This window comes from Macrotis lagotis, chromosome 1 (genome assembly GCF_037893015.1).
Source record: "Macrotis lagotis isolate mMagLag1 chromosome 1, bilby.v1.9.chrom.fasta, whole genome shotgun sequence".
Taxonomy (NCBI): domain Eukaryota; kingdom Metazoa; phylum Chordata; class Mammalia; order Peramelemorphia; family Peramelidae; genus Macrotis; species Macrotis lagotis.
The window spans coordinates 371,048,658-371,075,101 of record NC_133658.1 but is presented as its reverse complement, the minus strand read 5'-3'; the positions used below and the strand labels follow the sequence as shown (position 1 = coordinate 371,075,101).

The window sequence follows — 26,444 nt, the reverse complement described above, 5'->3', positions numbered from 1 at the left end:
ATTTTTTTCCCCTCTCCAGTAGGACAAAATGGATTTTCTCTATGGTAAGAATATCTTTTCTTCTTGACTTCTGGAGAAGTATTTTTTGGTCCATTTGCCCTGGGTGATGGAACCTGTACTGCCTTGGGGCAACACTGCTGAACAAATGTGTCTTGATCATTGTTGCTGTTCAGTTGTTTTTAGTCATGTCAGATTCTTTGTGACCCTATTTTGGGTTTTCTCAGCAAAGATGATGCGGTGGTTTGTCATTTCCTTCTACAGATGATTTTACAGATAGGGAAACTAAGGTGCCCAGGGTCACACTGATAGTAAATGTCTGAGGCCAGATTTAAATTAAGGAAATGTATCTTCTTGATCCTAGGTCCGATACTTTAGCCTCTGTGCCACTTGGTTGCACTGTCTTGATCAAAGGTAGATTCTGTTACATTCATAGAATCATACCATAGTTTTGGGAAGCAGAATTGTAACTTGGAATTGTGCATAATGGGGCAAATTCATTTGAGGGTTGAAGCACCTATCTTGTGGCTCCTTGGAAGCTGTGATAGTCCTTTTCCTGGACTTCTTGGAGAAATGCATTCCTAGCCTTGGTGTATCCTGACTCCTGTTCCTGGGGGTTAATTGGCCCAGAAATGCCCCTTCTCCCCAAATAGTATGTTCTGGGAAGCTTCTTCAGAACTGCTTCTCTGCGAGAACTCCTATATCTGGGGAATTCATCTCCAGAACTATTCCAGAAGAGCTCATCCCTTGCCATAGAGGATCCAGGATCCTCAAATGGAATCTCTCTTTCCTTTCCATTAGAATGCCTGTGACTAGAGAAGTCTTATTCCTAGCACTGATCTTACCCCATGAAGGCCAAGAGACCTGAAATGCCTCCTCTCTTCATTGTAACAATATCCAGATGAATTTATCCTTTTCCCAGAGAATCAAAGTCTGAAGTGCGTCATCTTCATGGCAGAAAATGATCTAGAACAAATCTCTGTTCCTCAGCTTATTGCCCCCCTGCTTAATCTACATGAGCAAGTATTTCTCCATTAGACTCAATCCCTTTTTCCCTTGGGTCTCAGGTTTTCCATCTTTAAAATGAGGTGGTTGGATGAGATGTCATTTAAAATCATTTCCAATTTTAGATGCATGATCTGAAGACTAAAATGGTAGTTTGAAGTCATATTGTATGGGCTTTGGCATTTGTATTTTATCCTATAGGTAATAAGGAGCCAAGGAAGATTTTTGAACATCAGAATGAAAGGATCAGAACTGTACATTAGATCTTGGCATGGGGGGGGGGGGGCAGAGATGATGGCAAGGGGAAGAGAAGATTATTCAATAGAAATTCCTCAACTTTACTGAGGAAATACTACATAGCTGCCTCTGTCCCTGTCAAGGGTCATGCCTACTCAAACAAAAGTGGATGATTCCTAACTCTTTTCCTGATTAGTGTCATTACATGATTCCTATTTCTAACTAATGTTGGTTCTGCTTCTCATTCCACCCTAGTGACTTTTCTACCAGGCCTATCCTATCCCAGCCCTTCCTTTGCTCCTTTCCTCCATTACTTTCTAGCTCTGAACTGTAATCATTTAGTCATTTCTACTGGAAAGGACATGCCAATCAACTTCCATTATGGCTTCATTCACCATCCCAGTGTATTTCCCTCTTTTGAATGTAAGCTTATTGAGGACAGATATTGGTCTTGCTTTTATAGACACTCAGAATTGGAATGGACAATGGAGGTTATCTAAAATCATAAATTTAGAGTCAAAAGGAACCTTAGAATATCATCTAGTTCAAATCCCTGATTTTCAGATCCAGAGTTATATCCTTAATGTGTAATGTAGTACATGAAATAAGCACTTAAAATGATTTTTTATTTCATTTCATTCTGTCTTATCCAACTTCTGGTATACATTTCTAGCTTCTTGCTGGGCATTTCCACTTGGGTGACTCACTGTATCATCAAATAACATGTCAGAAATTTGGTTCATTATCTTCATGGCCATCTTCCCTCTTTCTAACCCCAAGTGACTCCTTCTTCTGATTTCACATAATGGTACCATTATTTCCCAAGATTAAAATCTGGGTGCAGAGGGAAAGATACTGGATGTGTCATCAAGTGCCTTGGGTTTAAATTGTAGCTAAGCTATTTATGCTGTCTGACATTAAGCAAGTCACTTCACCTTGTTTCCTCATCTCTAAAATGAGAAAGTTTTGCCTAAGGTTTCCTATTGCTCAAAATTTTATGTTTCGGTGGTCTCTAACTCCTTTCTTTTGATAGTCATCCATAACCAATAAGTTAGTGATAATAATAATTTATATTGATAAAATGCTTTATCATTTACAAAGTGCAGTATAATCGTATCTTATTGGATCCTAACAATAGCCCTATAGTTTAAGGTCTGTTTCTTTTAAAAGGGATTAATGATTTGCCTAAGATCATAAGTCTAACAGAAACAATGCTGGAACTAGAGTTTAGCTCTTTTGACATCCAAATTCAGTGATCTTACATAGACATCTTTTCCTTCTTTTTCCTAGGACTTCCAGCCTAGTCAAATGCTATTCAATATGTTTTAATCTGCATAAAAGAGAGGCAGTGGGACAGCAGAAAAAGCAGATTTGAAAACAAAAGAACTAATTGTGACCTTGCTCTTCTTAAGATCTGTATGACCTTGGAAAAGTCATGTCACCTCTCTGGATCTGAAATTCAGGGATTTGAACTAGATGATATTCTAAGGTTCCTTTTGACTCTAAATTTATGATTTTAGATAACCTCCACTGTCCATTCCAGTTCCGAGTGTCTATAAGCTTACTCTTAACTTTTCCAGCTTTCTCTCCTTAGATATAACTCCTCCTTTCCAGTGAGACTAGTCAATGTATATTGCATACCTCGTTCATTGTTTCTGTACTCTTACTGTGAATATTTCCCTTGCTTTGCTATGCTTTTTCCTTCTGCTCTTTGGCTATCTAAATTTAACCTATTCTTTAAGATTGAACTTAAGCTCCTCTCTTATGTGATGTGATCAACCAATTGACAAGTATTTATTACTGCCTGTTCTACTCAATATAATGCTAGGGACTGAAGATTTTTATTATAAGTGGGAAAATCCTTACCCTTAAGGTTCTTACATTCAAAGTAAATGTGTTTTCTATTCACTTTCAACTACAATCACTATTCTCTCTCATATATATATATATATATATATTTATATGTATATAAATGTATATCTATTTATATTTTATATCTATCTATCTATCTATCTATCTATCTATCTATCTATCTATATGTTGTGTTCTCAATTAAATTATAAATTCCTGGAGGCAAGGGACCTTTAACTTCTTAGTTTCTTCCCAGGGAAAATCTGAGACAAAAGGAAGAGGGAATTTGGATGTCAGAAGTACTGGTTTCAAATCCTTGTTGTCTGTGTGACTTTGGGAAAATCATTTGACTCCTTGGTTTCATTCAAGTCAGCAATAAAATGAGAAGGCTGGGTTAAATGGTTTCCAAGCTTTCCTCTAATTCTAAATCCTGTTATTCCAAGTACCAAGCATAACTCTATTGACTCAGCAAATTCTCAACAACTAATTACCTATGTATTGAAATAATAAACCTATCTCACATTTATAAAAAATCATTGAGCTAATTTGAGATTAATGGTCTACTGCAGTACTTTGATAATAGAGTATTTGATAAAATTAAGATTTTAACAAAGTAAAATATCACTAGTTTGACTAATGCTAAGGAGACAGAGAGTAAGAAGCCTGATTAAATTAGTAAAAAAAATTTATGGCAGAATCTTTTAAGAATTTTATCATTTTCAAGTACCTATAATAATGAGCCAGGCTAGCAAAGCATAGCTTAGAGAACTCCTTAGAAGATCTACTTTAATAGTCAGCTAAGAAAGGAAGTAGGATGGTGCAGTGAAAAGTATGAAGCAGGTAGACAGTGTGCCTGATTTCGAATATAGAAGTCTCTCAAATTTTACTACTGAGGGAGCTAGGTAGCTCAGAGGATAGGGTGCTGGATCTGAAAGACTCATCTTTCTGAGTTCAAATTTGGTTTCACTCACTTGATGTGCCTTGGGCAAATCACTTCATCCTGTTTGCTTCAGTTTCCTTATTTGTAAAATGAATTGGAGTAAAACATGACAAACTACTCCAGTATTTTTGCTAAGAAACTCCCAAGGCTGTCACAGAGTCAGGCATGACTGAAATGACTCAATAACAGTAACATCAAAACTTACTAGTACCATAGTGACTTTAATCAAGTACTATAACATCTCTGGACCCCAAATTCCTTAGTTATAAAATGAGGGGTCATGTTAAATGACCTCTAATACCTTTTTTCCAGCTCTAAATCTATGACCCAATGATTTGTACTAAGTATATCAATTACTTGTATGCTAAGTGCTGCTTCTGAGGTGTTTGAGAATAGTTTTTTTTTTTTAATGGAGGGCAGCTTGATGGCACAGTGGACAGACCACTGGTCTTGGAGTCAGGAGGCCAGGAGTTTGAATCTGACCTCAGCCAATTTACTCTTATTAGCTGTGTGACCTTGGGCAAACCACTTAATCTTGATTGCCTCGCATCCAGGGTCATCTCCACTCTTTCTGATTCATATGTGACCAGTGGACCCAGATATCTCTGGAGGAGAAAGTGAGGATGGTGAATTAGCACAGCAATCCCCCCGACTCAAATCCAATTCACGTACTTGTCATAGTATCATCTCCCTGATGTCATGGTCTGCTTCAGAAATGAAGGACAAACATCATTATTATCTTTTTAATGGTCTAAATGCTTTCTACTCTTCATGAAGTCTTATTACTGCTATTATTTTACTTGTGAAACTTTTTTTTAAAAAGGAGAATGTGAAATTAAACTTTAGTCCAACCTTTGTCCAAATGGTCATAATAATCTCAGAGCCAAAGGGATCTGAATTACCAAGTTTTTTCATTATTCTTGAGTGGGCATGAAGTCCCATGTGTAAAGTGCAGTAAAACCTCTCCACTTTGGGTTTCAGCAGGATTCTATGCCAATGAAAACACATTCTTTAAAGAGATGGGTAATTGCTGAAGGCTTTGTCTAATGTTAAGGCAGGATGGATGGACCATCTGAACTGGTTTAGGATTCATGATAATATATGGTTCAGGACTGAATAAAAGGGTATAATTCTATTGAAGGATTCCACTGAGCTCATAAACCACAAGAGAGCAGCTTGTCAGCAGAATGCAGAGATTGGGTTACAACTGAGCTAGTCAACATGGGACCACTCATGGCTGTTTATCACTTCTTGAGAAATGATTATTTTAGGGTTGTATTTTTTTTTCTTGAGGATAGATGTCTAGAAAATCAGTCTCCAAATAATTTGGTTCAATTATTTTAATTTTGTTTGTGGTTTCAAGAGCATCAAGATTCACAGTGGAACAAACAGTCTCATTACGTGTTCTTTGTTAATGTAATTTGTGTACAATCCTTCTATACCTCCATGCCCTCATACCATCAATGAGACAAAGAATAGGCAAGTGAATATTGTTCATTGTCCCAGGTAGAATTGCCTTTTCTCTTGGTAGGGCTGTTTATCAGTGTGAATTTAGTATTATGTAAAGAGCACTGAAATTGGAATGGGAAAAAGCCCCAGAAACAAACCTGGACTGGGATTCTGGATCTTTTACTGTCTACCTGTCAGACATGGGTAAGTCACTTCAATCATTTTGTTCTTAACTATAAAGTGAGGAGATTTGATTATATGAACTCTAAGGTTCTTTTCATCCCTAAACTGTAGTTTCCTTTGAGGAAGAAGTTTAATATCAGGTCTTAAAGCACATGAATTCTTTATACCTTATAAGCTTTGTGTGTAAAAAATTTTTCTTCATCATTCTTCTAGGAGAAAGCTACCTGCCTCCATGGCATTTTGTTGTCAAGTTCCAGAGGATAAAAATTCTGGCATGATTTATATTGTGGAAATTATGAGCTGGTTTAACCACAGAATCAAAAAAAGTGGCGTGGCTTTAGCATGAGGTTCTCTTGCAATTTGGCACAATGAGATGTTTTCCCATTTTAAGGTAGAAACTCCTTGAGTTTTTCTTCCCACTATTAAGATGCATTATTTTGCTTCTGAAGTTTGCGGATCATCAGATAGCACAGTGAATAGGGCTTTAACAATGGAATCCAAAACTCAGACTTTAAATTCTGCCTCAGACATTTACAAATGATGTGACCCTGTGCATACACTCAACTATGACTCAGTTTCTCTGTAAAATGAGTGGGTTGGACTTAATGACCTCTGAGGGTCCTTCAAGATCGAAATCAATTGTACTCTGCATATCTTGAATGTTATACAACCAAAGGTAGCTTGCATGTAACTTTGAAGTGGTAGGGTTTTCTTGAAATCTATACTGATCATTTGAGGCCATTTGGAACTTGAGTGAAGCAGAATGTTGCCAAGTTATGGCTGGCAAATATTCAATACTACAGAGCCCCTGTGTTCACCTCACTGTGAATACTGTTTTCCCAGGATAAATTTATAGTCTCTCCATCCTCCTTATCCAAAGCAATTCTCAGATATATCTTTTTGTACCTTTGGATAAGATTGACCCAACATGTTGGAAACGGTTCTTTTGTTCTTTTACTATTTTGTGAAACTCTCCAGAAAGCCTTGTCCTAATGTAGAGGTAATGGAGACCCTAGGTTTTCAAAGGATAAAACAGTACTAGAATTAGTACTAGCAAGACATAACAAAATGGGAAGACTTTGGTTATCGGTCTGGAAATAATGTGTGTCTTTTATTGGAAGACCAGCTTATCTAAATTTGATGAAGTTTATCATCAGATTGGTTTCAAGGTAATAGTTTTTTTTTGGCTATACCAATTCACCAAGAGCCTGAGATCCAGGAACATCTGAGCATAATCATAATCATAATCATAATAAAATAGCATTTTTAGAGCTTTAATATTTGCAAAGCACCTTACAGTAATTAAATGACATATCCAGGGTCAAAAGACTTTAAAAATATATGAAACCAAGTTTGAATTCAGTTCCTTTTGACTCCCAGTTCAACACTCTATTTTTACTGGATTAACTAGCAGAGTTTGAATTTCATCTTAGGCACTTAGTTACTGGATGACCCTGGGCAAGTGACTTAACCTCTTTCTGCCTTAGTTTCTTCTTATGTGAAATGGAGAAAATAATAATAATAATAATAATAATAATAATAATAATAATAATAATACCCACCAAAGGATTGTTTTAAATTCAAATGAAATGACATTTAGGGATAACTAGGTGGTGCAGTGGATAGAGCACCTGCCCTGGAGACAGGAGGAGCTGAGTTTAAATCCAGCCTCAGACAATAATTTCCTAGCTGTGTGACCTTGGACAAGTCACTTAATCCCATTGCCTTGCAAACAACAACAACAACAACAAAAAGGAAATAAGATTTAAATTGCATTGCAAGCCATAAGCCATGACATAAATATTAGTTATTATAGGAGGGGATACAACCTACATCCATGAAGGCAATTTTCATACCTACTTAATTGGGTGACAATGTAGTACTTGGACTATCTACCTATCAACTGTCAATTTTAAAAGATGTTATTGATTTCTTTTGTGTTTTAATACCTTAATCATTTACTAATATCACTTTCTCCCCCTCTCCAGTTCCATTAGAACTCTTCCATTAATAAAGTAAGACATTTAAGCAAAACTAATAAAATTATTTGTCACATTTATAAAATGAATGTCTGACCCTTTTCTGGTTGGATAAGCCCTTAATGATTCCTCATGAAAAAAAGTGTTAAGGAATTCAAAGTTTGAATTTTAAGACTTTTACCTAATGTTAGCCCAACTATTCTTGTTTTAGATCTCAGAAGAAGTAGAGGCAGGTGAATTTTTCCTTAGGCTGACACACTCTCTTGGTGCTCACTAAGACCAATTTTCTTAACCTCCTCACTTGAAACAACAGTCACTTCTCTTTCTGAGTGAGTATATGCCAGTTTACCACACTTTCCTCTAGCCTATGTTGGTCAAGTTTACAGGAGTCATGATTCTTCAAGAATCTTAAAAATCTCTTCTTGTATCAATGACTAGGAAACCTCTTTTCATAGCTATTGCCTCTAGAAAGAAGCCAGATAGGGTAATTGGTGCCCTTTTGGTCTCTGAACTTCCTAAGAAGCTTCAAGGTTTCTCTATCAAGAGGAAGTACTGCATACTCTTCTGACCCTGGAAAGGGATGAAGGGTAGTTGGTGGGAATGGAAAGTGCTTCAGTAGACCTAGAAGATCACTAATTCTGTCTCCAAAGTTATTTAGTCCTATATACTAGGTAGCTATTACAAGAGTGTTAGATTAAACAAAAAACAACACAGTAATCTAGAACTCTAGATAGCTCTACCATTTCCTTCATGTGCCTTCTTAAGCCAAGTCTTCATTATAGACCCTTTATTTCTTCTTATACTTTTAAAAAATAATATTTATTTTTCTAATTATACGTAAAGATAGTTTTCAACATTCATTTTTGTAAAGTTTTCTTCTTCCCAACCTAAGATAGCAGGTAATCTGATATAGTTTGTACATGCACAATAATATTACACATATTTCCATTTTAGTCATGTTATGAAAGAAGAATCAGAATGAAAGGGAAAAACCATGAGAAACCGCACACCCCCAAAAGAAAACAAATAAAATGTAAAAATAGCATGATTTGATTTTCATTCAGGTTCCATAGTTCTTTCTTTGGATGTAGATGACATTTTTCATCACAAATCTTTAGAATTGTTTGTGATCACTATATTGCTGAGAAGAGCTTAAATCTATCATACCATGTTGCTGTTACTGTGTATAATGTTTTTCTGGTTCTGTTCACTTCACTCAACATCAATTCATGTAAGTCTTTCTAGGTTTTTCTGAAATCTGCCTGCTCATGATTCCCTTTAGAACAATAATATTACATTACATTCATAGTGTGCTTTCTCATCTTATGTAATTCTTGTGCACATCTCCATATCAAAACTTCCTAGAAGGACTATTCAAAATTCTGGAGGACTTCCTCTGATTGTTTTGGTATTGAGAGAGTACCACTGTTTTAGTTGGATAGTCAATTTGTTGTTGTTATTGTTTTTAAATTGACTTATTTTTATTTTTTGTACAAATGATTTTTTTTCTACATTACTAAAATATTTTTGTTTAAGAGTAGAGGAAAAATAAAAAATAAAAACAACAACAATAATAATAATAATAATAATAATAATAATGGCAGCCAGGTGGTGCAGTGTATGGAGCACTGGCCTTGGAGCCAGGAGCACCCGAGCCCAAATCCAGCCCCAGACATCCAACAGTCAACCAGCTGTGTGACCCTGGGCAAACCACCCCAACCCCATTACCCTGCAAAAACCAAACCAAACCAAACCAAAATAAAATAAAATAAAATAATAATAATAATAATAATATTTATTTTTCTAAAATTTTCTAAATTAGAAAATTAGAAATTAGAATTTCTAAATTAGAAAAATTTCTAAAATAACAAATGGTGGCTCATTGGTGCAGCGGACAGAGCACTGACCCTGGAGCCACAATTTGTTGGTTTTTATTCTAAATGAAAGGTCTGTTTCCCTTTTCAGCCATGCATATCCGCACTGATGTCTTTTGTTTTTTTGGTCATTTCTTATATTTGGATCTTATATTTGCTTTTTCTCTTTTTTAAAAGGATTTCCTTCAAACAATCTTATAAAATAAGTAGAGAGGGTATGATTGCTAAGGCCCAAAGCAACTAAGAATCTTGGCTATGGTGGCAAAGCTGAGACTAGACCTATGAAATATCCTGACTCTTAAGTCACTGCTCTCTTCACTGCACCCTCATTTCTTCAGTCTTCAGTTTCCTCTATGTTCTCTTGTAGATCTGGATCTGTTATGTGTCTGGATCATTGAATTTAGAGCAAGAAGGGATTGAAGAAATCATCTAGTCCCACTTCTTAATTTGAAAGATGAGCAAACTGAGTTCCTGAGAATATGGACTGGTTTTCCTTCTTGCCAATATATCACTAAGAGCCTAAGAAGTAGTTGGTAAATGAATGGAAATATCCTGTTCAAAGTCACGTAGGTAGTAATAAACAGAACTTGAATTTAAACATAAACTTTTTGACTCTCATTTCAGGGCTCTTTTCACTATCCTGTCAATACTATCATGAGGAAACGATGTAAGAGACTCTGCAATGACCATCTTGAATCTAACTCAGCATACAGTATGGTCACTTCTGAAAATGTGCTCAGTGGATGGGCTGGATCAGTCTTCATTTCCTCCCTCAGTGGGTTCTCAGAGTGAAACTTCACTAAAATGAAAAGGATACTAGGAAGTAGAGATGACACTGAGCAACCTTTGAAGAAAATGAGACTAATAAGAAGTATGGGGAATACTGCTCAACATATAGCACAGCCAGAAGCAAAGGTAAAAGAAGACTTTTCCTTCCTCTCTCCTAATAGCAGAATTTCATTCCCAGAAACCTAGGAAAAGCATGGATTTATTAGTGTGGTCAGAGTTCTGGGCCTGGAATCAGGAAGACTCATCTTCTTGAGTTCAAATTTGGCTTCACACACTTAGTAGTTTTGTGACCCAGGGCAAGTCACTTAACCCTGCTTGCCTTAGTTTCCTCATCTGTGAACTGATCTGGAGAAGGAAGTGGCAAACCACTCCAGTATCTCTTCCAAGAAAATCCCAAATGGGACACAAAGAATCAGATATGACTGAGAATGACTGATCAACAATATTAGTGTGGGTATCAAATAATTGCATTTTTTGGTCCTGTATGGAAAAGAAAGGGATATGGTATGGCCAGGTCATTGCTTTTCTATGTTTGTCTTCTCAGGTAGAAAAGAGAACCCTAAGAGACACAACCCTAGGTGTGCTGGCCTCATGAGCAATAATGGCTCATAGTACTCAGCTTATAGCCAGGAAGGGACAGCAATTGTGTTTTATGAAATCAGAGTCTTCAAAGGGCTTACTATATCTCTTGTCTTCCTATATATCTTTTGTAGAATTTTTGTCCCAGCTGTACTTGATTCTGCCTAAGTTATAGCTGCAAAGCAGTTACCAATCATTAGCCCATAGGCTTTTGAACCAGGAAGGACTGCAGAGATCATCAGGTCCAATACTTTCATTTTGTTTGAAATTTTATTAATGTCTTTTAAGTTTTTTTGATATCAGTCACTTTCCTATATCCTTCCTCTAACTTTTTGAATCTTCCCTTGTAATTAAGAAAAACAGTCAAACAAAATCAAAATAGTAGAGCAACTGTGTCTATGCCTGCATAGTCCATATCCATTCAGCCAACCTTGCTATTCCTTTTGAGTCAATGCAATTATCTGGAGTTCAGTTGCCTACTTATATCATTTTTATGTATGTTGTAAACACTGTGTATGTTCTAATTCTACTTACTTGATTCTGAGTCACTTAATACAGTTCTTAGGTTTTTCTGAATTATTCATATTCATTGTTTCTTATGGAGGAAAAATATTCTATTTTGGTCATTTTATACTACAGTTTTTTCAACCATTCTTTGATCGATGTGTATGTACTTTCTGTTTTTCTGCTACCAGGAAGCATGAAATGCTGAATACTTAAATATGTATATATAAATAAATACATAAATGTGTATAAATATGCACATACATGTTTATATTTGAATATATATGTGTATAGACATAGAGCATACATGTATGTATATGAATATGTATATGTATATACTCTCTCTATATATATACATATATATATATATACATACATAAGCATAAACTTTATTTTTTGCCTTTTATTTTCCTGGGTTACAAATAATTAATTTGATAACTTTTTTTACACAATTTCAAATTGTTTTTCAGACATTGGTTGTGTTGATTAATTCCTCCACCAAAAATGTATATATGCTTGATCTCCTGGTTTCTTCAGTCTGTTCCTTTTCCCATCCTTTATAATTTTGCCATTTTTATGAGTGCAACAGCTTGGTTTTACACAGAGGAAACTAAGGCTCAGAGGGAAGAGTAACTTGAGAGACCATATGGGATGGTAGAGAAAAGGGTAATGAATTTGGAATTTTAAACTTTGGCTTTAAATTAGTTTTGAGACCTTGTACAGGTTACATCCTCTCTCCAACTCAATTTCTAATCTAACTTCATATTCATTACTACCTGCTTCAGAAGAATGTTAGGAAAGGCCTTTAAAAATCAGATGTGCTATCCAAGTGTGGGTAGTTATGATCATTGTCCAAAAATCAGAGAAGCAAGAAACAACAATTTGAATGTGAATCCTCAATAGTTCTCTTATCCCTAACTCATGCTGTCTCCATCAGACTTAAAAGAATCCAGGACAGTACTCAGCTTTGTGAAACTGAAGACTGATTGATCATTTGCCTAAATTTATACAATTTGGGACTAGCCTAAGGAATTGGGAACAGTAAAGAAGAGAAAGTTCTGGCTACCAATACTTACCACTATCCTTTCAATACTTAACCAGAAGAGAAGATATCCAAGTGCCATTTCAGGATAATTTAGGACTGTTAATAAGTAGTATAATTAACTTTCACTCAGAGACCAAGTGATATTGAATTTGAAGCTAAAAGACCTAGATTTGAATTCCTCATATGATACCATTTGTCTTTGTGCTATTAATTTTATGCTCTTTCTTTGCCTTAGTTTCCATCCCTGTAAAATGAGTTTGTAGATCTCTTTCAGTCCCAATATCTTATGTTAGGATAACCTTTAATTATTCACTTTTTTATGTTTTTGCAAGGCAAATGGGGTTAAGTGGCTTGCCCAAGGCCACACAGCTAGGTAATTATTAAGTGTCTGAGACCGGATTTGAACCCAGGTACTCCTGACTCCACGGCTGGTGCTTTATCCACTGTGCCACCTAGCCGCCCCAATTATTCACTTTTGAGGATACATAGAGATGATTTTTAATTTTTTTAAATGAATATCAATCAGTATATTTTATTTTTTTAATTTTAAACAAGAAGTTTATTTAAACAACAAGATGTTTGACTTGGAAGGGAAAATTACCTAGGATCAATTTCTTTATAGTAATTTATCCCTACTGAGAGACAGAGATTGCTCTACATGTAACAGCTACGTACAAAAAAGTTATAAAATCATCCTTGGTTTTACAATGATAAAAGAAAAACATTGAAATTATCCAATCAAACAAGCTATGCAGGGATTTTTTTGTGGGGTTTTTTGTTGTTGTTGTTGTTAAACAGTGAGAGCAAACTAAGTTACTGGAATGTAAAGATAAAAGTTGAATGAGCATGCCACTAATAGAGAAAAGGGATATTTTCACAGAACCAGTTTGTTTTTCCCCTCCCCATCTCCATTTGATGTTGATCAAAACATACCATCAGCCATTTAGTTTAAAAATATATATATATATACACATTATGCCTGTGAGCATACACCAGTTACTTTATGTACAATAAGGGAACGGGGGAAGGGAATCAAAGAGAGAAAACTATACTGCAGTAGTCAGGATATGGATGAACCAAATCTTGGTTTTCTAATTGTGAATGTATTGTTTTCCTTGGGAGCACAGTTCTGGAGTACAGTTGCAGGTTCTCTTTTTAGTGAACACCTCCTGTCTGCTGCTGGAATACATCAATTGTATCTTCATCCTCCATTCCAACTGTGCAGGTGTGTCTTTTCATTGATTGGTTGCCCATCAAATCGGAATCTGATCTGCCTCGTTGACAAACCCTGTAGTTCACAATAGGCTTTCATTAGTTTACTAAGTGGTGTGTGTCTCTTAATCTTAAATTGCACCACCGAACCATCTTGCCCTGCCACCTTCAAATTAATGTGGTCGTTGTTTTCAGTCTTGACTCCTTCCCAGGGGAATCCAGGTCTGGCCCCTGGTCGGGGCCGCGAAGACCCACCACCGCATTGGGGGCGGCCAGGGCAGTCCCCAGGTCAGGAGGGAAAGCCCCAAACTCGTGCTGAGCCCGGACTCGGGCCCCGGGGGCGGTGGGGCCTCCTCCGGCATGGGTCAATCAATATATTTTATTTTTATTTATTTTAATTTTTTTAGGTTTTCTTTTGCAAGGCAATGGGGTTAAGTGGCTTGCCCAAGGCCACACAGCTAGGTAATTATTAAGTGTCTGAGACCGGATTTGAACCCAGGTACTCCTGACTCCAAGGCCGGTGCTTTATCCACTACGCCACCTAGCCGCCCCCCAATCAATATAGTTTAAACAGAATTTTAGAATAAAACTTTAATAGATGGTTCCCTTTTGAATCCAAGTGGCATTGACTTCATGGCCATGGAAGGAAGTAAATTGTCCCGGCACTGACTATCTGCATTCTCCCCAGATCAATCTGGTATTGCCACTTTCTTTCCTGGGCCATGGCCCTTGGCTCATACCATGCCCATTTTAAGAGCATGAAGTCCTACCTTAATAGACAACATTGCTGTCTCTGTATTGGGAGTTGGGAGATACTGATAACCAAATCATATAATGAAAGAGCTAGAAGGGATCTCATCTGGTGGCTAGGTGGCGAAGTGGATAAAGCATCGGCCTTGGAGTCAGGAGTACCTGGGTTCAAATCCGGTCTCAGGCACTTAATAATTACTTAGCTGTGTGTCCTTGGGCAAGTCACTTAACCCCATTTGCCTTGCAAAAACCTAAAAAGAAGGTACCTTATTGAGGTCAGAGGTTTCCATTTTTTAAAATAATTCTAATATTCCTTTTCACTTTAAAAAATGGAGACACCCCTCCCCCAAGAACTTTTGTTTACATGGGTTATATCTACCAATCATTACTGTTATAAAAATTAAAAATCTTAATATTATTATGAAAATGAATTTTTGATATCACTGATCCCCCTGAAAGGATTGAGGACCTCCAGGAGTCCTTAGTCCACATTTTGAAACCCACAAATCCGGCTGAAACCTATCACTGTACAGATGGAGCAACTGTGGCCCAGTGAGTTTAAGTAGCCCACTCAAGTTCAAACTGCTAGGTAAATGGCAGAGCAAGGACTAAAGAAGTTTGAGTCTTCCAGTCAAGTGACCCTTCTAGTCTGCTGTTCTAGCTCCTAGTGTCCCAATTTTCTTACCTCTTCTGTGGAAAGCAGATTTTCTCATGTTTTAGTCCTGGAGTCAGAAAGACCTGAATTGAAATCTTACCTCTGTTGGGGCAGGTTACTTGAGTTCAGCCTCAGACTGTAAAATGAGGATGATAATAATACTTATCTCATAATATTTGAAGGATCAAATGAGATCATTTAAATTGCCTCCCAAATCTTAGAGTACTATTGAAATGTTTGTTATTTTATCTAAACATCTGTGTCATTGGGGACCAAAGAGAGGGAGTTGTGGCATGTTTTTTGGTGGGATGTGAAAGAGCAGAATCAGTAGCTATAGAACTCAGAAGCACTTTATAGAATACAATTCAATTCGAACTCTTTTTCTCTACTAAGGGAAATTTCCAGGAGATGTTTGGCAATTACCACATCAAATTTATGAGGAAAGTACCATAAAGATAACAAACTAATATAAATGGTGGCATTCCATGTGTCTTCAGTGCTATTGTTAGACATAGGCAGTATCATTTAGCTACTGAATCTATGTGAAAATCAGAGCTTAATCCATAAAATTGTCAAAGTTAAGATGGGAAGTATAAATTGGAGCTTGGGAAGACCTGGGACTTCTTTTTGTGTAGTTGCTGCAGTTGTCCTAGCTTCAACCTAACTTAATTTAATTCAACAAAGCATTTCTTAAAGTTCCTTCTATGTGCTAGTATTTTATTAGATATCAGGAATACTTGAACCAAAAAATTTCCACTTTTAAAGAGCATAGACTATTTTATTTTTTTTTGCAAGGCAATGAGGTTGTGTCTTGCCCAAGGCCACACAGCTAGAGTCAAATTTGAACTCAGGTACTCCTGACTCCAGGGCCAGTGCTCTATCCACTGCACCACCTAGCTGCCCCTATGCATAGACTATTTTAAATGCAGTTTTCTTCTTTTGTTTTTATTGATTTACATTGTTGTCATTATTTGTTTATCCCTTGTACCTTTCCCCTTCCACCTCCTGGAGTGATAGTTCTTTCAACAAATAATCTTTAAATAGAGTAAGAACAGGAAAAAATCAACACATCTAGTCAACACATTGAGCAAATCTGACAATATAGTCAATGTTGACTTCTTGAGGAGGTGCAGAAAAATGTCTTTCTCTTTAGGACTAAGCTTAGTCATTATAATTTCCCAGCATTCATTTTAGATTACTTTGCAGTGGCCTTTTTATTTAGCTGTTATATTCATTGTTTTTCTGGTTCTATTTACTTCAGTTTGTAACAGTTCATATAATTATTTGCATGTTTCATCAGGTTCATTTATTCTTACAGGTCAGTAATGTTCCATTATATTCATTTACCACAATTATTTAGACATTCCCCAATCAATGGGCAGCAGCTTTTCTTGCCGTTCTTGCTACTTCAGAATGTGCTGTCATAAATATTTTGGTATCTATGGGGCATTTTGTTTTGTCATTACCCTTCTTGGGATAGATGCCAACAGCATATAAGTATGGATATTTTATGATTTGTGCAATCTACTGTGAGGGGATGGATAAGTAAATACAAGCATTTATTGATATATTTGTTTTATATATATATATATGGTATATTTACATATACATATACATATGTATGTATAAATACATACATATACATACATCTGTAGGAAGAGAGGAAGAAAGATTATATATAAACAATATATATATGCATACATATATATACATATGTATACATATATGTATATATGAGATTGATTTATGATTAGAGGTAAGGGCAACTGAAGAAATCAGAAAAAAGGCTCATGGAGTAGGTAACATGAGCCAAGTCTATAAAAGAAAAGCTAGGGATTATTAAGAGGAGGGCAAACAACATTTCAGTCATAAACCCCAATTTGTAGAGTATGTAATAGGGACCTTGATACTATCTCTGTGACCTTCCTGAGCCTAATCCTCCTCATCTATAAAAGGAGAGACTAGGAATAGCTGGCACTTCCAGCTTTAGAGATATACTCCTCTAATCCATGTTTGTTTCAGGAGTCTTGCAAAAGCCCAGAAGCTGCAAATGGAGTATATGCTGTGTATGAAGAATAGCAAATAGTCCAGTTTGACAAGAATGTGGCATGTGAGAGAGAGAGTAATATCAAATTAGTCTAGAGAAATTGTTTGGAGAATTTAATAATGCTGCTTTTCCTATGCCTTCCTCCATAGTGTGGTGTGGAGGTGTGCCTGGGTTTTTGAAATCTATAGCAATATGGCAAGTCCTCCCAAAGTGAAAACATTTCTGGTATGGACTTGGTGAAGATCTTGTATGTCTGTCATCTGAGGATCAGTCTAGCCAAGTTTGGAGAGAGGCTCAGCTCCAAAAATTTAAGCATCTGGTGATGATTTAGGCTAGAGTTGGGGAGAGAGCTTCAGCAACTCATGAAACCACCTACTAAGGCATGAAAAACTGACAAATTAGTGGAGGAGAACACACAATAATGAAATTACGATTCTTTGAAATAATGAATAACTCACATTCATATAGTACTTTGTAGTTTAAAATATATTTTCCTTATACTGATTGAATTTAAATTCAGGTTTTACCCCCTAATAGCTGTATTCTTGGAAGAGTCCTTAGGTTTTCGTGAAGGTAATAGACAATTGAGAGCTGGTTTTAAAAGTAGATTAGGTTCAAATCTCATCTTTGATACACTAAGTCTTATGTACCTTGCTCCTGGGTGACTCAGTGGATACAATGCTGGAAGGCCTGAATTCAGATCTGGCCTCATATGCTGGCAAATCACTTAATTTCTTTCTTTCTTAGTTTCTTTATCTGTAAAAGGAAGATAATATTGATACCTACTTCCCAGGGTGGTTGGGAGCATTAAATGAGATATTATTTGTAAAGTGCTTTGTAAACCCTTCAGTGCTATATTATCATTATCATTATTATTATAATAATCTGTTATTGTTATTGTTATTATTATTATTATTATCTGTAAAGTGAATGAGGAGGTGAGCCTCATTGCTAAGATGACCTTGAACATTTCAATTCTAAATCTAATATCTAAGAAATTTCAAGGCTTCAAGTTTCTCATCAATAAATTGAAGAAAGTATATTAGAAGATCTTCAAGTTAATATTCAACTCTAAATCCTGTGAAGTAGATTAGTACAAACATTTTTGTCCCAGTTTTCCAAATAAGGCAACTGAGATGCTGAAAAGTAAAGTGACTTGCTCAGATTTGCAAAGTTAGTAAGTTTGGGAGCCAGAAGTTGGAATCAATCCTTCTGAATTTGGGACAAGCTCCCTGCTCACTACACTCCACCTTTATTGATATAACTTAGATTTAGGATAGGAAGAGAATCTTGTCTGAGGGAAAGCTTCCTGGTGCTAATTACATTCAGATCATATGGAATAGGGGAAGTGGCGTGGCATTTATAGTGGACCATTACAGTTGGAGGTTAGGATGCCACAGGATTATTCTAATTGGCCTCAACTGAACCAGAACTTTATCTAAAGATCATTTAATTTCTTTAGGAGAGACATCTAATCTCAGGGATGATCATAAAAAAAGATAACATTCATATAGTGCTCACTGTGGGTGGGCCATGCATTATACAATGTGCTTTAGGATTTTGGGTAATAAAAAAAATTTTGGTTAATAAAAAGGAGGTGTGGTTAAGTAAAAGATGCTTACAGTATTGGTCCCAGGGGCTCTGCTTTGTAACCCTGGACAAGGTGATTCTCCTTTCTTGGCCTCAATTTCCTCCCCTGTAAAATGAGGGAGGAGAGATGATGGGTTGATTTTTAAGATCTCTTCAGTTCTGACATTGTGTGCTCTTCTCACTTCCTACTGAATGGCCACCACACTGCTCTTTATTTAGAAGCTGGCACTGCAGTTGTCAATGCTGGCCTTGAGAGCTGGCAATCAGTCCTGCCCTATGCTGCAGTCAGTACTGGGCAAGGACAACAAGAGTCACAGCATTTTTTTAATGAAACGTTGCTCAGTCATCATAGAAGGCTTAGAAAGTCACCATCTCAGATGGGGTCAATAACAATGCAAAGTTCAAAGGATTTAAGTCCAGAAGCTACCTTAGGCTAGTGGTATTAGACTCAAATAGAAGAGGGGCTGCTAATCTATACATAAGGATCTCTTTGGAGGTAGGTATTGACTTAGTTTTAAAATGTAATATCTATGTTTTATTACATTTTTATTTATTTTGTTAAATATTTCCCAATTGCATTTTAATCTGATTGAGGAAGCACTTGAGAATGTTATGAGCTTGCACTCTGATCTAGTCAAATCCCCTTATTTTATAAGTGAGGAAACTGAACCTCAGATAGGACAATTGACTTGGCCAAGGTCACAATGCTAACAGAGTTAGAATTCAAACCTGAGTGCTCTCATACTGTTAAAACTTTCCCATCTGTGCCATACTATGTAAAACAGAACTCATGATTTTCCCTCCTAAATTCTCACATCTTCTAGACTTACTTATTTCTGTCAAAACCACCACCATCCCTTCAGTTTCCACAGCACCATCCTAGACTCCTTACTCTTGTATACCTCTCATATTCAGCCAATTACCAAACCTTGTCATGTTTGCCTTCACTAGAAGGCTGCTGCAAAAATGTAGACAAGAAATGATGAAGGTTGAACTGAAGTGGTAACTAGATAAGTAAAGAAAGGGAGACAGTGATATCTATACACTGGTCATTCTCCAAGCCTGGAATTCATCTTCCCCTGACCTTGCCCTTACAGAGTCTCTCTCAGCTCAAGTATCATCTTCTGCCTGTCTTTCAGGAACCCATGGTAGCTACCCATATTATCTCAAATTCCACTATTTTGTATTTATTAATTCTATATTTATGTTGTTTATGTTTTTTGTTTGTGGTCTTCTCCAATAGAATACAAATCTGTTGCAAGTAAGAATTATTTTATTCATTCTACTTGTATCTATGAAGCTTAATACAAAGTAGGTATTTAACAACTACATTGTTTAACTGATTGATACAAAGTGATTTTGTGTTAAAAATCATTGATGATTTTTATTTTTATATTGAGTTAATTTTCATTTACAGTCTTCCCTCCTCTCCACAACAAACCTTACCTTGAGAAAAAGATATAAAGGAAAACAGAAAGTAAAAGCAATTCAGGAAAATCACTAAACTTAGTGTTTTGTTTAATAAATTTCTGTTGAGAGGATGTTAGATTAAATTTACACACACTTGTAAATCTCCTAGGTGGGCACCCATGCAGTTAATTATCATGAGAGATCTTCAAACCAAAATGTGTAATTGACTTATGGTATAACCAATATTTGAAAAATTACAATTCACTTTACTTCTCTTGTCATGAGGAAAGGGAGGCAAACAGATGGTCATTGACTTGCCCAGGGGCACATAGCTAAGTAAATGGCTGAGCTAAAATGCAAACCCAGTTCTTCCTGACTCTTAAATCGACTTCTCTATCTCCACACCTATATATTCATTACCTATGTGGGACCTCAAGGCCAAAAGTCTAATCCCCTCAGTATGCAGATAAACACTTTGAGGCTAAGAGAGGACAAATAGTTTATCTGAGGATACAGGCAGCAGTTGATAGGCTTTTTTTTTCATGTGACCTTCTAATCTGAATGACTATTTGTTAGAGATATTGTAGGATATAGTTCTGCTTAGGAACAGGCCAACTCTGGGGGTGCTAGAGTCTCAAATTCTATAACTAATTTGGTGAATGGGAAAATCAGAAATGCAGTGCATAATTCATGTTCCACATACTTTTGAACCTTAAGTTTCCATATAATTGAGGCAAAATATTGGGAGACCTTGGATATTCTATTTGTTATTACTCATTGCATGTATAGATACATAATGCATCTGAGTGGGTATAATTGCAGTGTGTGTCCATGAGTACAAGAAACACCTATTCAGGATAGAAGTAAATATGACATTTGATAAGGAAAAGGGAAATTTTTTTCGAAGGGAGGGTGATAGGAGTTCTCTTGAAGAAGGAAGATAGAAATAGTTTCACAGATAATGTAATCTTATACCTATGAGGTTACATTGATAGAAACAAAGCCTTCATATATACTCCAAAATATTTATTGCAACATTTTTTGTAGTAACAAAGAACTAGAAACAAAATAAAAACCTACCAATTAGGAAATACCTATACACATTGTTGCACATGAATACAATGGAACATTACTGTTATAAGAAACAATGAATATAGAGAAGGATAGGATGACTTACATGAATGGATACAGGAGCACTATGCAAGACCAAGAAAACAATAAAAACCTAATAAAAATATTATGAAAAAACCCCATAAAATATTCAAAAGTGAATGTTAGAAAATATTTCTCCTTTTCCTCCTAGAGATAGGAGCACTCACTGACTCTGAAGCTTGAGAACCAGGATTCACAATCCATCTCTGACCTTTTCTACTTGTGTGGTTTTACCCAAATCCCTGTATTTCCCTCAGTCTCAATTTCTTCATCTATACAATAAGGAGGGTGGACAAGATGGGTCTCTGAGGTCCCTTCCAATTGTGTTCCTAGGATTCTATGATTCTATGAGATAATGGATATGAAATACATTTTTTTTAGATTTTTCAAGGCAATGGGGTTAAGTGGCTTGCAAATAAATCAACACATTTTTTTGAGGCACTGTAGGACTCAGAAGATCATGGATTTAGAGTTGAAAGGCACTTTAGAAGCCATTGAGTCAGATGCCTTGATTTTACAGATGAGGAAACTAAGGCTGAGAGGGATCAAGTGGCTTGGCCAGGGGCATGCAGTTACTAAGTGTATGAGTCTCATTTGAACTCAGGAAGATGAGTCTTCTTGACTCCCAAGTTCAGCTCTCCATTTTGTCACCTGTTGCTCCAATAGAGATTCTATATTATCCCAATGAAATTCAGTCCTCTAAATATTGAAACTGCTGCTCAGGGGTGGCTAGGTGGCACAGTGAATAGAACACTGGCCTTGGAGTCAGGAGTACCTGGGTTCAAATCCAACCTCAGACACTTAATATTTACCTAGTCGTGTGGCCTTGGACAAGCCACTTAACCCCATTGCCTTGAAAGATCTAAAAAAACAAACAAAACCCTATGTGTGATATAAATGATAGCTATTAATATATAACTAAATTAAAATATAATTGGGAAATATTTAATAAAATATAATACAACATAGGTGATGTGAAGGTGTGGTTTTCTGAGTTAATGTATGACCACTAGAGATCTTTTTCATTTAAGTTTGACACAATTGATTTAGGGATGTTATTTATTTTCTTGATGTTTGATTGCATCCTAGCAAGTATCAATGGTTAAATTAATTTTTGTAGATGGTAAAATAGGTTTTAAAAAAATATGCTCTACAGTCTTTGTACCTTCTCTCCCCTTCCCTGTTCTACAATATTGCAATATAAATGAGAGAATAAGGTTTTATTAAAGTGCCTACTATGTGCTAGAGGTTATTCTAAGTGCTTTACAGATATTATTGTATTTGATCCTCACAACAGCCCTGCTGGATAGATACTACCTTTACTATACCCATATTATAGTTGAGGAAACTGAGGCAAACAATGAATAAGTGACTTACCTGGGTCACATAGCTGGGTCTGAAGTTTGATTTGAATTTAGGTATTCCTTATATCAGATCTAGTGCTGTATCCACTGTGCCACTCAGCTACCTCTGTAGAAGTGGAATGGGAACATAAGTAACCCAAAGTCATTTAGTATCATTTTTTCCCTGATCTATAGGTCATTGTGGCCAAAACAAATTCTTAGTGGATATTTTTCTGGTGATGACTCTTACCACATTTATTTATTTTTTAAGGTGTTTTTTTTTAAATAAGGCAATGAGGTTAAGTGGCTTGCCCAAGGCCACACAGCTAGGTAATTATTAAGTGTCTGAGGTCACTTCTGAACTCAGGACCGGTGATCTATCCACTGTACCACCTAGCTACCCCCTCTTATCACATTTAAATAGACTACTCTATAGATGTCAGACATGGTTTGTTGCTAGGCCCATCCTTGAATTCTTTCCAGCCTAGTAGAATCTGCATTAACGTGTTCTGGTGGCATCAAGGACTCAATCAATGAATCAATCAGCAAGCATTTATTAAGCAACTGTTATTTGTCAATCATTGTATTGGACACTGAGATTAACAGCAAAGAATTCAAGTTTCTATTCTCAAGGAATTTAAATTCTACAGTGAGTCAGGGGTGAGGACTGATATATGGACAACAAACTCAGAATAAATATAAAGTCATTAGATGATCTAATGTCATCTCCAAACCATGACAAAACATTGAAGGAAGGCTTTTCTGGAAATTTATCTCTTATCAGAGGCAGATAGGTGATTCAATGGATAGAGGATTAGGCCTGGAGTCAGGAAGACCTGAGTTCAAATGCAGCCTCTAATACTTACTAGCTGTATGATCTTTGTATACCTTAGTTTCCTCTATAAAATGAAGATAATAGCACCTAAATTCCAGGATAGCTGTGAAGATGAAATGAGATGATATTTAAAAAATGCTTAGCAAATATCTAGTATAGTAGACACTTAATAATGTCTATTTTCTTCCTAATCAGAAGATCAAGCATTTTGAGCTTAAAGGGTCCTTAGAGTTTGCATATTTCAATGTTTTTTTTTAGGAATGAAGAAATTTTCTGAGTCCAAGTGGTTAAGTAATTTGCTCAACATTACACAGATGGTAAGTGGCAGAGCCAGGCTTAGAACCTATGTTGTGTGACTAAATTGAGTGTTCTTTCTAGGACACAATGTTGTCTTATTAGTGTGTGTGTGTGTGTGTGTGTGTATGTGTGTGTGTGTGTTGGGGGGGATGAAGTTATTGGCTCATGCATTTTCATTTAAATTAGTAGATAATATGGCTTCTGAGGTCCCTTGAAACTCTGAGAGCTTATAATATATTCATAAACTATGATTCTAGGTTCCCAGGTCCCTCGCTGATCTAGTATTCCATATTCCAAGGTTACTTTAGCTTTGCTTATCTATACTCAAAGAGTCTGATGTTTCTTTCAGGTCTGACAGTTCAATGATTAAGGTTTTTTCCAGTCATGCTATTTTATTTTATATTTATGTTCTGAGAATCTTAGAACATGCAATGCAGAAGATAAGAGTCTTGAAAAAGGCCTTAGAACAAAGAATTTCAGAACTGTAAGGAACACTATAATGTAGGCAGAGATAGAAGGAACTTTAGAATATAGAATTCTTTGTTTTCAGACTTGCAAGGGACTTCAGAGATCTAGATCTGGTCCATCTTGGACCAGAGCAGAAACCTGACTACAATGTCAAAGATAATCATACCCTCTACTAGAATATCTTTTGTGACATATTAGGATAAATGTTGGGGCAGCAAGGTGGTGCATTGAGTCTGGAATCAGGAAGACAAGTTCAGAGCTGACTTCAGACCTTACTAGCTCTATGACCCTAAGCAAATCACCTAACTCTGTTTGTCTTAGTTTCTTCGTCTGTAAAATGATATGGAGAAGAAATGCTATTCCAGTAATAATAATGTTTATCCTTTTTTTGCAAGACAATTAGGTTAAGTGACATGCCCAGGGTCATACAGCCAGGTAAATATTGTCTGAGGCCAGATTTGAACTCAGGTCCTCCTGACTCCAGGGTTCGTGCTCTACCCACTACACCACCTAGCTCCTGTCATTCATTTTTGAAGAAGACCATGACTTCAAGGAGGTAATGACATGACAAACACATGAATTGGATTTGAGTGAGTGGGATGCTGTCCTAAATCATCAGCCTTACTATCTTCTCCATAGTCATCTGAGTCCAGTGGCCAGATAGGAATCCAGACAACTGGAGATGGCCCTAGAGAGTCAAATGTCTGAGACTGGATTTGAACTCCTGTCCTCCTGATTCCAAGCCAGTGCTCTATCCACTGTGCCATCTGGCTGCTCTTGCCATTCCAGTATCTCTGCAAGAAAACCCCAAATGAGGTCATGAAAAGTTGGAATGACTGAAACAAATGAATAATAATAAGAAAATTTTTATTGGCAGTAGGATTTCAGCAATTGTCATAAAATTTTTTTTGGTGGTAGAACAAATGTAGACCTTGGGTTTCATTGTTCATTGTTCAGTAGAACCAAAACAGAGTGAAATTTCCAGTGCAGTGACAGACTTTTGAAAACTATGGGCAGTGTTTTATTTGTGCTCAAAATGTTTCTGTTGTTTAGGTCCAAACTTAATGTTGTTCCTGATCTTTTTCCCTTTTTATTTCCAATCCCAATTCAAACTCTAGCTCTTGGAGCTTCCTTGGAATCAATGCTTAGTGCAGTGCATAGAAAACAGTAAGTTTTATTAAATGTTCATTAAGGGGCAACTAGGTGACATGGTGGATAGAATATCATCCCTGGAGTCAGGAGGGCATAGATTCAAATCTGATCTCATATTTTTTTTACTAGTTTTCTGAGCTTGGGCATGTCACTTAACTTGGATTGCCTCAAAATAAAACAAAATAAATGCTTGTTGACTTGACACGAATGCTAGAATTACAGTTTGTCTCTTGATGTATACTCAGAGTCTTTCAAGCTTTATTAGGAATTACCAGGACTTGTACTCATTTGGAAACTTAATGTGACCTCTCTGCCATAATGAACTATCAGAAACAGGACTGTAGTGGAAGGATAAACTTTATTGCATTTAAAATGTAAACTGATTTGTACTCAGATTTTCAAGAATGCATCTGTTATGAAAAGTAAAATATGTCTGTAAAATGGGAGTGGGCTATCTTTTCTTCATGGTGATGTTAACATTAACAGTTTTAAGGTGTAACTCATCTGCTGCTTCTCAAAAAGAGACATATAAGTAAGCTATAGAGCATGACAAATGGAATCATAGAATCTTGGAATTTTAGAGTTGGAAGAGACTTCCCTAGGAACTCATCCTTGGAAAAGGATCCTTCCTGCAACAAAAAGAATACATTAACAAATACAGAATACATTGATCATCCATTCTCTGCTCTAAGACCTCAAATGAAATGGGTCTCATTGCTTCTCATGAATGTTCTGGATCCAAAACCAGAAAATCTTGGTTTAAACCTTAACTCTGCTTTAGACAAGTCTCTCTCTTTTTTTCTGGGCCTCAGTTTTTGGACCTGTAAAATGAAATATTTTGATTTAATGTCTTTTAAAATATCTTCCACTTCTAAAATCTAAGAGAGCTCCTAGGAATTAGAGGTGAGGGCATCAGGAAATGAAAATTTTTGCAGAGACAAGAAAATGGAAGCTGTCAGAAACAGAGAGAGGTTGGGGAAGGCAAATGTCCCAAATTGTCTAGGAGTGCAGGAACACAGAGGACTAGATGCTAGATGAGAAAACTCTCACAAAGGGTTACAATATTGCTCATTGCTATCATATCGTACAAAAATGGCAGTG

At 36.3% G+C, this 26,444-nt stretch overlaps 1 long non-coding RNA gene across 1 annotated transcript in view; it reads left to right on the top strand.

Moving 5' to 3' along the window:
- LOC141506006 (uncharacterized) overlaps positions 1-26,444 on the top strand; it is a 134,323-nt gene that overhangs the window by 42,434 nt on the left and 65,445 nt on the right. Inside the window, exon 4 of the long non-coding RNA XR_012473751.1 lies at positions 10,140-10,430. This is a non-coding gene — a long non-coding RNA (uncharacterized LOC141506006). The remainder of the gene's footprint in view (positions 1-10,139; positions 10,431-26,444) is intronic.